Source organism: Amphiura filiformis, chromosome 11 (assembly GCF_039555335.1).
Source record: "Amphiura filiformis chromosome 11, Afil_fr2py, whole genome shotgun sequence".
In the NCBI taxonomy this organism is placed as follows: Eukaryota; Metazoa; Echinodermata; class Ophiuroidea; order Amphilepidida; family Amphiuridae; genus Amphiura; species Amphiura filiformis.
In genome coordinates, this window is record NC_092638.1 from 64,167,097 (window position 1) to 64,181,714 (window position 14,618).

At 33.2% G+C, this 14,618-nt stretch overlaps 1 protein-coding gene across 2 annotated transcripts in view; it reads right to left on the minus strand.

The window, feature by feature from the left end:
• The window catches only part of LOC140165140 (uncharacterized), a 61,877-nt gene that overhangs the window by 42,720 nt on the left and 4,539 nt on the right, over positions 1 to 14,618 (minus strand). The gene's annotated exons all lie outside the window — the stretch shown is intronic.

The following is a 14,618-nucleotide window of genomic DNA, read 5'->3' on the forward strand; positions in this document are numbered from 1 at the left end:
TATTACTAAACGTAAATGACTTTATATATTAATGTTTATAGAACCCATGATTTAGATATCGAAGTAGCACTGAATAGTGCACACTAAAAATGCTAAATACCCGGCCTAAATAAATGCACATTATACTTTATTTCTGCGGATTTTCAGTCTCCCATCTAGTCCATGTAATCCAGTTTTCTATAATCCTAAAAGGGAACTCGCTGATATAATATGGAAATTAAAATCTGAATATGGAAATAATAAGCTCCCGAAATAGGTCTGCAGCTTGCTTGATTAAAAATTCAGTCCTCGTACTTTAGTAATACCGGAGGTGTTTTGCACATCGCAAGATTATCAACACATTTACCCTATACAGATGGTGAGGAAGTCTGTCTCTGTATTTCCAATTTGGTGTAGAATTAATAATATTTACTAGAAGCAAAGTGCTGTATTTTGGCTTTCAACATATAGGTAGTATTTTAAAATGTTATTCTAAAATTTAAATGCAGAGGTTGCATATTGTATTTTGGACTTGCGTTTATATATAGATGCCTTTGAATTTCTTATAACAAAATATTTGAATATTAAATCGTATGGTGTAGAATTTGCTTGTTTATTAATAAAATGAGTTTTAGACATCGGCGTTAGATTAATCTAGGCCAATACATTAATTTGTCAGTTTGCTATTTGGAAAATATAAATTTTTGGTATAGTTTTGTTATTAACATGAAACTACCGTACCGAGTGCATGTTTCAAAGTATACTTCATGTACTTAGATATTTTCAAAAATGCAACTGGCGCATGGCGTCTATAGAACATCAGATCAGGCATATCCCTGAAATATAATGTAAAGAATAGGAGGCGGGTTTTGCATTCATGAATAATTGGCAAATTAACACTATATTGCTCTTTCTAATTGTTGTCACATCTGCGGCATATGCAGCCTTTGTACGTTTTCAGCTAATCACGCATATTCTAGAAACGCGCGTTTACTCAAGTACCTTCCAAAATCAAAATTGCTTACAGGCCCATAAATCAATGGCTCAAGTTGAAAGCTGAAAATATATACCACGGTAGATAGCTCTTTGTTGCGTTGCCTTGCTGGCTATGACGAAAATAATCATGTCACCAAACCAGATTTACGTCGGATTAAAATCTATCGAAATCAGACACAAAGAAAATGTCGCTTCTTTTACAGATAGGCCTACAGCGCTAGTAAAGCGCGAAAGAGTAATTATGTTAATTAGCGCTTGCCTAGTAATTAATCATACCAGTGATGTAATCCCATAGACTCTAAAGTAATACATTGGTCGAGAGATGATTTACACATTTGCAACATCAGATCATCAAGCTATAGGCAGTCGTGACATCATGCATGTTTGTTGCGTGAGAGATTAATATTAATTAGTCAGTAATTCGGGTTGTAATTATTGTCTGCAGATTCATTAGCCTCGAGTAGAAAATCGCTTAAGTGTCATCATGGCGTGGTCATCGTAAAGCCAATCGAGAATAAATTGATCAGTGAAAAATTAATGCTTTATACGATGCATACACCCAGTACATGCTTTAAAGCATTATACAGTATGTACAATAAATAAAGTACCAGTTTTTGAACATGACCCAACAGCCAAAGTGAGGTTTGATTTCAAAACTCAATGTGAGCACAATTTGAAAGAGGATATCATATAGCGCACATATTTGTGGTCACCTTGATTTTTATGATCTACCCTCACTTTGGCTGTTGGGTCATGTTCAGAAACTGGTACCTTATTTATTGTATAGACTGTATATATCACAAATCTAAAGTATAAGTCCGATGTTTGATATAATGTTATTGTTAACATTGCTTATTTGTACTTCACATATTACATCAATAATCATTATGAAACATTGACATCGAGTCAAATTATTGTTAAAACATTAAATTCAAATATCGGCTGCTTTCGATGCTCTCAACTACAAGGGGTAATATTAATAACTTAACTCTATCTATAATACGCGGGTGTTGACTGCAGACGCGTACGACAAGTTTCAATTTGTTTTAATTCAAATATTTCAGAATTGTAAGTATTTAATATCGGTATGAAAATGCATTGAAATGAGTACAATCAAGTCTAGTTTTAGTTCAGCGGTTCTTAAGATAGCTCTTGATATTTTGAGAAAATAGCATAATATTGAAGTTTGTGGCTAGCACAGAGAACACTATACACCTTATAACCCCATGCATGTGGAACCGATCATGCAAATGAAAATTATCTCTTCCGGGGTCGAAGATCATGAAGATGTCAGATGTACAACATTTGAACAAATTTGCTTCGCAGTGACATAATGATATTTGAGAGTGGTGTTCATATCACTGTCGTGGCTGTGAATATAATGCAAGATCATAACGTGCATGTTAGAAGTCTGGAATCTCTTGAAGCCTCTATAGTGAACTTCTTGTATAAATGCGCAAATATTAATACCACAATTTTCGACAATTTTAAGTGTAAAGGGCAAAATAAAACCAAATATTTGTCATTGTATTCCTGACTTCTCTAAACTATTTGTAATCTCCTTAAAGTTCATTCTGAGTGACACTAAACTATTCTTAAGTTGAAACCAAAACTTCAAGCCTTTAGGGCTACATACTCATATAGGTCAACTACACACGACTTTCAAAGTAGCTCGGAGCTCTGGTAAACAGCTAGCCATGACTCGACATCCCAGTCCCCACATCATGCATATTCGATTCCTGATCAGTGTACCAACAATATTTCATGCGGCAAAATTCTATTCTGAATTCAAAATTCGTCTACTGTGTTCTTTTTCTCTTATATATGCCTACAGTCTTGGCAAATTCGATTCCTGATCAGTCTACCAACAATATTTCATGCGGCAAAATTCTATTCTGAATTCAAAATTCGTCTACTGTGTTCTTTTTCTCTTATATATGCCTACAGTCTTGGCAAATTCGATTCCTGATCAGTCTACCAACAATATTTCATGCGGCAAAATTCTATTCTGAATTCAAAATTCGGCTACTGTGTTCTTTTTCTCTTATATATGCCTACAGTCTTGGCAAATTCGATTCCTGATCAGTCTACCAACAATATTTCATGCGGCAAAATTCTATTCTGAATTCAAAATTCGTCTACTGTTTTCTTTTTCTCTCATATATATGCCTACAGTCTTGGCAAATTCGATTCCTGATCAGTCTACCAACAATATTTCATGCGGCAAAATTCTATTCTGAATTCAAAATTCGTCTACTGTGTTCTTTTCTCTCATATATATGCCTACAGTCTTGGCAAATTCGATTCCTGATCAGTCTACCAACAATATTTCATGCGGCAAAATTCTATTCTGAATTCAAAATTCGTCTACTGTGTTCTTTTTCTCTTATATATGCCTACAGTCTTGGCAAATTCGATTCCTGATCAGTCTACCAACAATATTTCATGCGGCAAAATTCTATTCTGAATTCAAAATTCGTCTACTGTGTTCTTTTTCTCTCATATATATGCCTACAGTCTTGGCAAATTCGATTCCTGATCAGTCTACCAACAATATTTCATGCGGCAAAATTCTATTCTGAATTCAAAATTCGTCTACTGTGTTCTTTTTCTCTCATATATATGCCTACAGTCTTGGCAAATTCGATTCCTGATCAGTCTACCAACAATATTTCATGCGGCAAAATTCTATTCTGAATTCAAAATTCGTCTACTGTGTTCTTTTTCTCTCATATATACAAATGTATGCCTACAGTCTTGGCAAATTCGATTCCTGATCAGTCTACCAACAATATTTCATGCGGCAAAATTCTATTCTGAATTCAAAATTCGTCTACTGTGTTCTTTTTTCTCTCATATATACAAATGTATGCCTACAGTCTTGGCAAATTCGATTCCTGATCAGTCTACCAACAATATTTCATGCGGCAAAATTCTATTCTGAATTCAAAATTCGTCTACTGTGTTCTTTTTCTCTCATATATATGCCTACAGTCTTGGCAAATTCGATTCCTGATCAGTCTACCAACAATATTTCATGCGGCAAAATTCTATTCTGAATTCAAAATTCGTCTACTGTGTTCTTTTTCTCTCATATATATGCCTACAGTCTTGGCAAATTCGATTCCTGATCAGTCTACCAACAATATTTCATGCGGCAAAATTCTATTCTGAATTCAAAATTCGTCTACTGTGTTCTTTTTCTCTTATATATGCCTACAGTCTTGGCAAATTCGATTCCTGATCAGTCTACCAACAATATTTCATGCGGCAAAATTCTATTCTGAATTCAAAATTCGTCTACTGTGTTCTTTTTCTCTCATATATATGCCTACAGTCTTGGCAAATTCGATTCCTGATCAGTCTACCAACAATATTTCATGCGGCAAAATTCTATTCTGAATTCAAAATTCGTCTACTGTGTTCTTTTTCTCTCATATATATGCCTACAGTCTTGGCAAATTTAATATATCTAATAAGGGCATAATCGAATCATTGGATTTACGAGAAATGAATGTTTCTCTCTTCTCTCACAATAAATAATTGTTACGAGATATTCATATTTTAAATTCTCAAATATCTCAGAAGTCACACATTTTTCCTCGGTAAATTCAGATATGAATCTGGCAGGGCATATGTGTGGTTAAAGCATAAATGTACACTTTCCACCCAATTTTAATTTTATTATTCTTTAATCATGTTAATGCTGAAATAATAGTAACTGTCAAGAAAGGTTTCAGTCCATTTTATAAAGCCGAAATAACAAGGTAACATGAAAGAACCCCACTGCCTATTTTGGCATTTAACATGACATTATGTCAAAATTGCTCTGTTAACCTGGTAAACACATCTAATTTGGCATTGGCTGATTCCATTCAAGTTGGGACATGAGTGAACATACAAATATCCCCCAAAAATGAGGTTTGAAGTAGCAAATTTCATATATTCGTACATTATGACTTTACAACTTAAGATGTAACAGGTTAGGCCTATAATATAAGGTTTATAATTTAGGATAACTGGGTAATTATTTAAAACTTTAAATAATAAATAAATATCTTTAATAGAGAAAAAACGAAGCACAAAATAATTAATGGCATGTTCTTGTTCGTAAAAGACTTTGCACTTAAGTTCAACTTGTAATTTCACTCGCTAGCACCTGTCTTTTTTTCTGCGTATTCTATAATGGGTAATGTAAAAATTGACAGTCGTGTAGCTGTTCGATTACTCGCGAGATTCATTCAAAAATCAAGTTGAAATGGGCTATTCCAGTTGAAATCCATACAGCCTTTATAGCGCCATAGCGGACATGACCTTAATCTTCCACACAGGGAGTGTGAATTTTAAATGGGGTTAACTTAATGCATAGATTATCTATGCTAAATGGGTGACTCCATTTGACATTCACACCCCCTGTGTGCATGTGAGAGATTAAGGGCGTGTCTCCATAGGGGGTGTATGAATTTCAATTGGAACAGCCAATGTTGTGATTAATGACAGGTGTGCCGAGTGGAAGGAACTTGAACTCTGAATTGAAGAGTAGCAACAGACAATTAATTATGTGTATGGTCAACTGCGTGACAAGTTGATATGGGTCTAGGACAAGTACGTTTTGCTTTGGTTCAAATGTCTCTTTTGTTTACAAAATAGTATATGAAAGCTATTAAAACTACAATTGGTGCGTTAATAAATTAAATTTAAAACGATATTTATAAATATGACTGCACTGTGAGTAAGGATAGACGAGGTATTTTGGTCGAAGCAGCCAAAAATCGATTTTCATTGTCTAGATCAATATATTATGATAAGGATAATGAACTGAGTGCAATGCATTCGTCAAGATAATCGCACGCGCCGTGGAGTTATTGCATTTAGCTTGAGAGCCGATAGGCTCGAAAGCTAAATGCAATAACTCCACGGCGCGTGCAATTATCTTGACGAATGCATTTGCACGAGTACATTATCCGTCATACACTTTGAGTGTAGACCTATTAAAACAATAGGCAATATTAATTGCTGCATTCATTATATTAGTTTTAATATTAGGGAAAATATCTTACATTTTAAAAACACCGTCAGGACATTGACCAGCTACGTAGCATTTAACTGGTAAAGAAAATCAATCCCTGTAATCAATGGTATCGATTGCGCCATACGTCATACTAAAGTGCGCTTCAGACTCCGTATTGTACGTACAATATTGTATGTACAATATTTTTCGTGACGTCAGAAAGTATTGCACGTACAATAAAAAGTATGTACCGGGAAAATATATATTTTGCCACAATCATTGGTTGCTTAATTGATACGGAGTTGCCAAATTTCTAAGAGTGGTAAATTTAGTGCAGTGTTCGTGCACGGAATGATGAACATCTTTTTATGTCTTCTTGTATTCAACTGTACTTGAATTATTATATAGGCCTAATCAATGGGCACCTTTAAAGTTAATAATATTAATACTGATATTAATATAAAAAAATATTAAAATTGTAATAATAATATAAATGGCACATTCAGTTCTTATTTATTTTAGGTTCATTTATTTAGGCCTATTTGTTTATTTATTTATTTATTGATTGATTGATTACTGATTGATTAATTGATTTAGAGATTAATTTATATTTAGTCATATATTGATTTAGTCAGTTTCTTAAGTATTATTTATAGGCCTGTAGACCCGGATGCAACGCCTTCTATACTTTTTCATTAATTATAGGCCTATTAATAGTAATGCGTTGAGATTTTAAAAGTAATATCCGCCTTTATTTCTTTCTTTTTGAAATGATATACTCGTTACAAAAACAAATCAGCATGGAAAACATTTTTTTTTTCGTCAGAGGCAGATATTTGGTCTAATCAGTTAAGCGTCCAAAACACCACAGTTAAGCGTCCAAAATTGTAAGTGGGCTTTCTTTTATTTTACCTCATTATTTCGTTAAAATTACTCGAAAACCCTCCTAAGAGTTGTTACTAATAAACATTTCATAATTTTGGGCAAAGAATAGCCAAATAGTTGACCGAAATCGTATATTTGCATCAATATTTGACTGAAATCGTATATTAGCATTACCGTCCCTTCGTGGCTTTATTGCAAGCCAAAGTGCTGCTAAATGTGAAACGCGATTACTTAAAATATTGAAAGAGTTTCAACTATACGAACATATTTCTGAAATATGTCTCTCTGATTGGTTGATTATCAAGAGGATTACGGCATCCTCAAAGCCTCCTGCTGTAATTCTCTATTCGATATCTATTATAGGACCGATCTTTTGAAATCCATACAACCGTGTCAAATGAAATAGTCTCGAATCATAATTTGTGCACGATACAACGTTGATAGGCCTACCGTACGTCAGATTTCGGAATTTTATTGAAAATAGGCATAAATTACATTGAACAGGTTGAATGCTGGCAAAAGTAGACAAAATAACTATGGGTCGAATTTACATTAATCAGTGTCCTGGGCCTGGGTAACATTTAGGACTCCTTCGCATTCTAAAACAATACTTCACCAAATGTCCTTGCTTTCATTTTCTCATTTAATTTGTTTTAATTTTAATTAATTTCTTTATCCACTGGCTCTGTGGTAAATCCGGTATTGCCAAATATTTCTCGTCCGTTATCCGTGTTAATCTATTTATTTATTAAAATGCACCATCTATTAAATTCCTGTAATACAATGTATAGGCCTAGTGTATTTGACAACAAAGTTGTTTTTATTTTTGATTGGAATTTGGGGTTCCAATTTACAAGTGGTCTGTTTTTACACGATTTCATATATAAAATATGTTTGGGCATGGCGGAATTAGTATATGATTAAAAATAGACATACTCTTAGGCCCCCTTTTTTAATGTTTGTACGTTATTAATATTAATAATATTTTAATATTATTAATATTAATAATTTTTTTTTTTAATTAATATTAATATTAATGTACAAAATGCAAACGAATGTGTATATATTTGATTGTTTTGTAAACATTAAATTTGATGTTTACTCATAATTATGTCTGGAAAGTCAGGGATAAAACTAAGGAGTATCGGTATTTAGTTTCCTGGGAAAGTGGATCAGATGAGCAGTGAGTAAAAACATTCCCTCTAAATGTTTATTTTATTTTTATTTTTAATGAATTTATTAGGCCTACTGGTAAAGTGCAGAAAAACCTCAAAACGCACTCTAGGATTTTTCATCAGCAGCAGTAGAAATTTCTCTTGCATAGATTTTCGGGTGACCTCGCTTGGATTTAGCAAACAATGAACCGTCAGGGTTTTATATTATATAGCGCGTTATTTAATCTGATTCAACTCGTCGTGGCACGTATATTTATTGGACGTGCAATACTTTTTGACGTCACGAAAAATATTGTACATACAATATTGTACGTACAATATGGAGTCTGAAGCGCACCTTAGGTAACTTATTCACGCATGGTTTAATTGACTTGACTTTATGTTGTGATCATTTAATATCGTGGTTTCGAACACAGAGAGCACTGAACCAGTTGGAAACGATCGATTTAGATGTCAGACTAGTACTACGGTGAATATCAACTGGACTTTATAGCTCTATAATTTGAACTACTTATATTAAAACACACGACATTGGGATTTAACAATTTGTTCAGTATTATCATAGGCCTTCAAACACATGTGTTTGAAGGCCTATGGTATTATAAAGCATGATCATGATATTATGCGCTAGTGTGTGTTTCCCGGGCCCGGCTATGTTATTTTAGATATAGGCCTACATGTATTTCTTTTGTAAAATGCTGAATATTTTGCAATGGTGTCATCTTGTATAATTATGATCCACCTGTTTTTGGCCCTTTTTAATTAATAGAAGCTCGATTATTCTCATTTGATGTTTGATTTATTTGAGGTCATTAATCATAATTTATGACAATGATATTTGCAAGGGTGCAACTCTACTAGTCTTATTACAAGACTGCCCTATCCCAACCCTAAACCTAAACTCCGTAAACGAGGACTGGACTCAAGTCTAGCGAGTTGCACCTTATTCGGTAATTGTACACTATTATAGAACACCGTTTGTAACTATACCATTTTAACACCACAGAATGTATATTCGTACTTTTTTGTTGGTATATATATCGAACAGACAATTATATAGTTATGTGATCTCTGTGTCTAAAGCGCCACCTAACTCTACTTTATGGTTATGTGAAAGTAGTATTTCTAGTATTTGAGCGTGCACGTATTATCTAGAATCTATTGTTTAGCGTGCAGGTTTTAGATAATGCATTGTTTAGCGTGCAGGTTTATATAATTTGGGCTGTGAAGGGTAGTTCGCGAAAATAATGCACGGGAGAAGAATACATAACGATGAATAGAAACGGGCACTAGAAGTGTATTGAAAAATAACACTTTGATGTTTTGCAAAAGTATCATATTTATATACTTTGAAAATTTGCTTGATTTATTGTTGTTAATGAGTTATGTAGGCCTACGTTTTACAAAATGCAAAAGTGTTGTTGTTTCAGCCCTCTTTACAACATAACTCAAGGACCACGTGACCTACAAAATCTCATTGTGATATTTGAATTCTTCTACACATTCGCTATGAAATGATCGATGCAATTTTTGCCAAAGCTCACTACCATTCGCAAGCGCAACAATAATTGTGTGAACTCACTATCATATAACTCCCAAATTGTTGACGGCGTGCAGAATGTAGAATGAAGTACTATTTTATAGTAAGTAAAACACACACACCGTTGAAGTACAATGAACATACAATGTAGGCCATACATACGAGCGTACATGAGATTTATGAATAGTAAATAATAGATATGGCCTCTAAAACTTGAAGGCCTAGTCAGTGCATTTGAATAGTAGGGCCTACAACCAAAATATGCATGATTTGCACTGGTTTTGTGTACATAAATGTAGCACATATAATAAATGCTTCCATATAAATAATGTCCTTGGATGCATTTTTATTCAAATAAACCACTAATTCAGTTTTAAATTCAGCTATTGTTATAAATGAGGTATCATATCACGGATGGTATCATACACTATTATATGGACCACAATCGTCTCATCCCAATGGCATAGTTCAATAATCTCAATGAAACAATCATAGTACAAACTTTGACCTCAAGTTGCAGAGTATGAGTTTTTGTACCCAAATTTTCAAAGGTCATTCAATGAATGTACAAATGTATTGGTGGTAAAGAACTGTGCGTTGGCAGATGCGCATGTTGTGGATCCAACTGATATTCCGTGGACAGTGGTGCAGAACGATCATGATAAATATACTCAATTTTCAAAGTGTTATTCAAATCATTTTGCTATTAAAATAAAATCTGTTGGGCCTTAGTGCACTATCTGTCTCTGTTGCTAAGAATTTTCACAAAACAGATTATGGGAAGAAAGATGAACTAAAATTGATGCCAAGACTTAAATTTGCATAAAGAGGATGCAATGTTCAAATGTGTTGAAGCTTGAATTGAATCCGGTTTACATCTTCTTACAAAATATAGAACACGGCGCCATTTTGGGCTGATGTGAGGATTAATATCATGTTTATCTTGGGAAAATCAACCAAGAAGTTTCCCAGGGAAGAACTGTATCTCAAACCAATATTTTAAAATATGTATTATGTTCAGAAATTAGTAGCTCTATTAACTATAAATTCATTAAAACTAATTAGGGCATATATTTTAATATTGAGACTTATGCAGAGCACATATTAAAGGAAATAGAATTTCACCTTGACATTTTGTTTAACCCTTTCTATTCTGCAATTCACTGAAGTTCACATTTATGTCAAAATCAAGTTTAAACATACAATTTTAAATTTATGAAAATTTAAATATACGTGCAAATACAATTACGTCAAATAATGTTTTGCTTTTTGTTATTTTCTTTTCTTTTGGTCCATTTTCTTTGTTTCTTTCGAAATTTATCTAAACATATATTTTGTGTGTTCAACTGTGTTGCTGATTCCCGTGCTGATTCGTCAGGGAAGCTTTTATAACGCATTGCAAATGCTTACGTGTTTTAATCCGTGTGTTAAATTCACACCGTAGACCCTAAGGGCACAACATATTAAAACAAAACATATCGCGAAATATTTGCTGGTATATTGTGATGTGGTCGTCAGTCAGTATTATAGGCCAATATTCATACAGATATCTTAGCATAGCAAACAGATCATACACATAAAACTAATAATATTTAATTAATAAACACAGTTTGACAGACAGAAAGATATGTAACAACATACTGTGTGCAAGTTGACCTTAAGCAATTAGCAAGTGTTTATGTATCACTGATAGCTGTAAGGTTTCGAAGTCCATGTGTAATAACAGAACGCTGTAATCACAGCAATTGTTTTGCGATTCATTTTAACAATTGAAATTAGGATTTGACAGTTTGTTGACCAAGCATGTGATCCATGATGACCCGGGAATAGGTCTAGTGTCAATAATACAGGCTGATTTTAACATGTTTGGGTGAGAACAACCGGATATATATCCAAGGTTCAAGAGTTTTGCCTTTTCCTGAATGTTCCGCAGCTTACACACAAACAAAATATCAATTGCACTCTACTTCCCTATTCACTAAAATGACAAAAAAAAACATCATGCATTACATGAATATGTTAAATGTTGTACAAAAAATGTAAATTGCAGTTTAATTGTACAACATTTTTATCCACTACAATTGAATACAACGAAACTGCATACATTTGGCCTTTTTTATTTTGTTCATCTAATTAGCTGATTTAGTCGGTAGATCTGTGTTATAAGTCAGAGAAGTTGAACTAATATTTTCTGTCATTTTCCATGAACACTTTTAGTTTTGAAATATTTGAAATGAAAATACATCTTATGCTATATAGTTGTTATATTGCACATATAGCAGTTATGTAAACAACGATTAGCTTATGCTAGAGCTGTTACAATCATACAACTAACGTTAAGAAAGGATCAATGAAATAATATTATGTTCAAGAGTTGACATAGGAAAGTGTGGTTTGTTTACTGTTGCTTTTAACTCTAAAAGCAATGTCAGTTTTTGTAAATAATAGAGACTTTGGAAGAAAGTGAATTTAGACATAGCTTGGAACGTTTTTCTACGGTATACAAACATACATTGTAGAATGCATGCAGAAAATCAAACTTTCCAAAGCTCTGATGATTAGGCCTATAAATAATTCACCCATATATCGACAGCTTGGGCACATTTATTGTAGCTAGCATGACTCAGGATAGTTTGGTTTTAAAATGGTTGGAGTGAAAGTACACCTTAGATGTTATTTTGTTATGTCAATAACGATAAATGCTTCTGCTAAAGGCTATACATATACTACATACAATTGCAACAAAGCCTTAAACTTTGAGCTTCTGAAAAGTTATGTTCAAAAGTTGACACAAGTACGTGCTGTTTGTTTACTGTTGCTTTTAAGTCTAGTAAAAGCAATGTGAGTTTTTGCAATAACATATATTAAGAAGAACGCAATTTCGGAGACGGTACATGCTTTTGGATGGTAACAATCTAATTATTGTAGATTGTAGCTGTAGCAAAATATGATAGAAAAAAATTTAAATCTTTCTTTCAAGAACTCTGATTTAAAGTTTCTCCCATATTTGGTACAATATAAATCAACGGTAATTGTTTACTATGGGCTTTTTTCTCCCTCGCTAATTTTTTATTTCACTAATATGAAAACCAACAATATTTTAAGTCATTTATTGTATACTGGTGAACGACAAATAAGAATGTATCACATGAGCCACTTAAAATGCTTAAGAGTTAGCAATTCAAATCCATAAACATGAAATTCTGGACTGGAATGTTGATCCATAAGCAAAATGCGAAGCTATGTGAGCTTATAGAAGATCTTATAGAATATGTGACAAAAAATACTACAATTTGGCAAGAAATTATTTGCTATATATAACAGAATGTACTATTACCAATTTCAGACACACATTTTTTGTGTTTTTCTTTTGGATTTTATTAAAATGTCATTAGCTCGTCAATACCTACTCTAGTCATACTGGTTGTATCCACATTTGTACACAAAATGTTCATATGGTATAATAAAAAATTCCTTTAAAAAGGAATGGGCGCCCAATGGGAGCTTTTGATGTGATGTGCTGAGATCTGGGTGGGGGCACTCCCACTTTAGGAGGCGACGCGTATGTATTGTAGGGTTGTTAACTTCAATGTTAAGACCCCCTTTTCATCCTTGTTTAATCATAATACCAAAACAACCTTCACGTATGTCAATAAAGCCTACAATTTGCAGCTTTAAAAGATTCGGGTGTTAACCATGCTAACTTAATTAACAAGATGAAATTAAGGAAGTTACAGTAATTATATATACAGACATATCAATGAAGTTCAGTGGTTTGGAACGTCATTTTGGACATATGAAAACATAAACAAGTTTTAACAAACATGGAACATACTGCAGTGTTCTTCTTCGTTTTAGAAAGATGTTTTATGTTGTCCGTGTGGGGATGCGACGTCACCTTCACTTGAAAGAATGGTTAAGGTTAAGGTTTAAGTTAACATCGGTGTGAACATAAGGTGCATATGTCTTTTGAAAGTATTTCTTCACGATCTGTATTCTATATATAACGCATGTTTACATACATTTCTAAAAATTCATTAATTATTGATATTTTATCACCCTACAAAATTGATTTGTTTGGTCAAAGCGCCTCCCTTAAGTAAAATACCAATATTGTGAATTGATCATGATGATTCGTTTAAAAACTCTTTACAATTCTTTGATCTATATCACATTTAATAGTTCACGCTCAATTTATTGTAATTCCGATATCTGTGACAAAGTTAACCTGAAATTTGCGATCCAAAGTAGTAAGTTGTTCCAGGCGTCATTTTGCCTTATGCTGGGCTAAAGTACTATTACATGTTTGCTGAAGTAAATTCAAACATAATACCAAAATCCAGGACCAAAATAAAGTCTCTTGTAGATCATTTTACCATATTTACCGTTTTTAAAATGTTTTTGGTCAAATGAGTAACAAAATTGGTATTTTCAGAAAATAACATCACGTATTTTGTAATACAATACAATACAATACAATACAATACAATACAATACAATACATTAACATGATTAAGAAAACAGTGTTTTCTGTGTGTTTAATGTTTAAAAGAAGAATGGTATCGTTCATAACGGTTCATTGTACATAAAACCACATTCTTTCGACTTGTACTAACTTATGCTGCATGCGTTTGGCAAATTACCAAGCCTTTGGTTGAACTTGAAAAAGAATGAACCGAATATTAAATCTACCACGTGTCCAGAAGAATACCACGCGTAGAAGCCATAAAATCAGTAAGCTGTCTTTGAGAGTCGTCTTGTATAGCAAACGTTCTATGTACTTGCTTGTAAGTTGTAGTTGTACTCCACAAAACAATAACATAATAATGACTATTTTTTCCTGCATTCAAATCAAAAATCAATGTATTACACCATGATCACTTTAATATAAATTAGAACCATTCAAACCAATTACCATGACACTATACCGTACGTACTTCATCAGTTCATGGGCTTTCAAAGCAGGTTAAAAAGTATGCAAAGAGAACAAAACAATGACCTGACAAAAGGATAATTATAATTGAAGACCGAA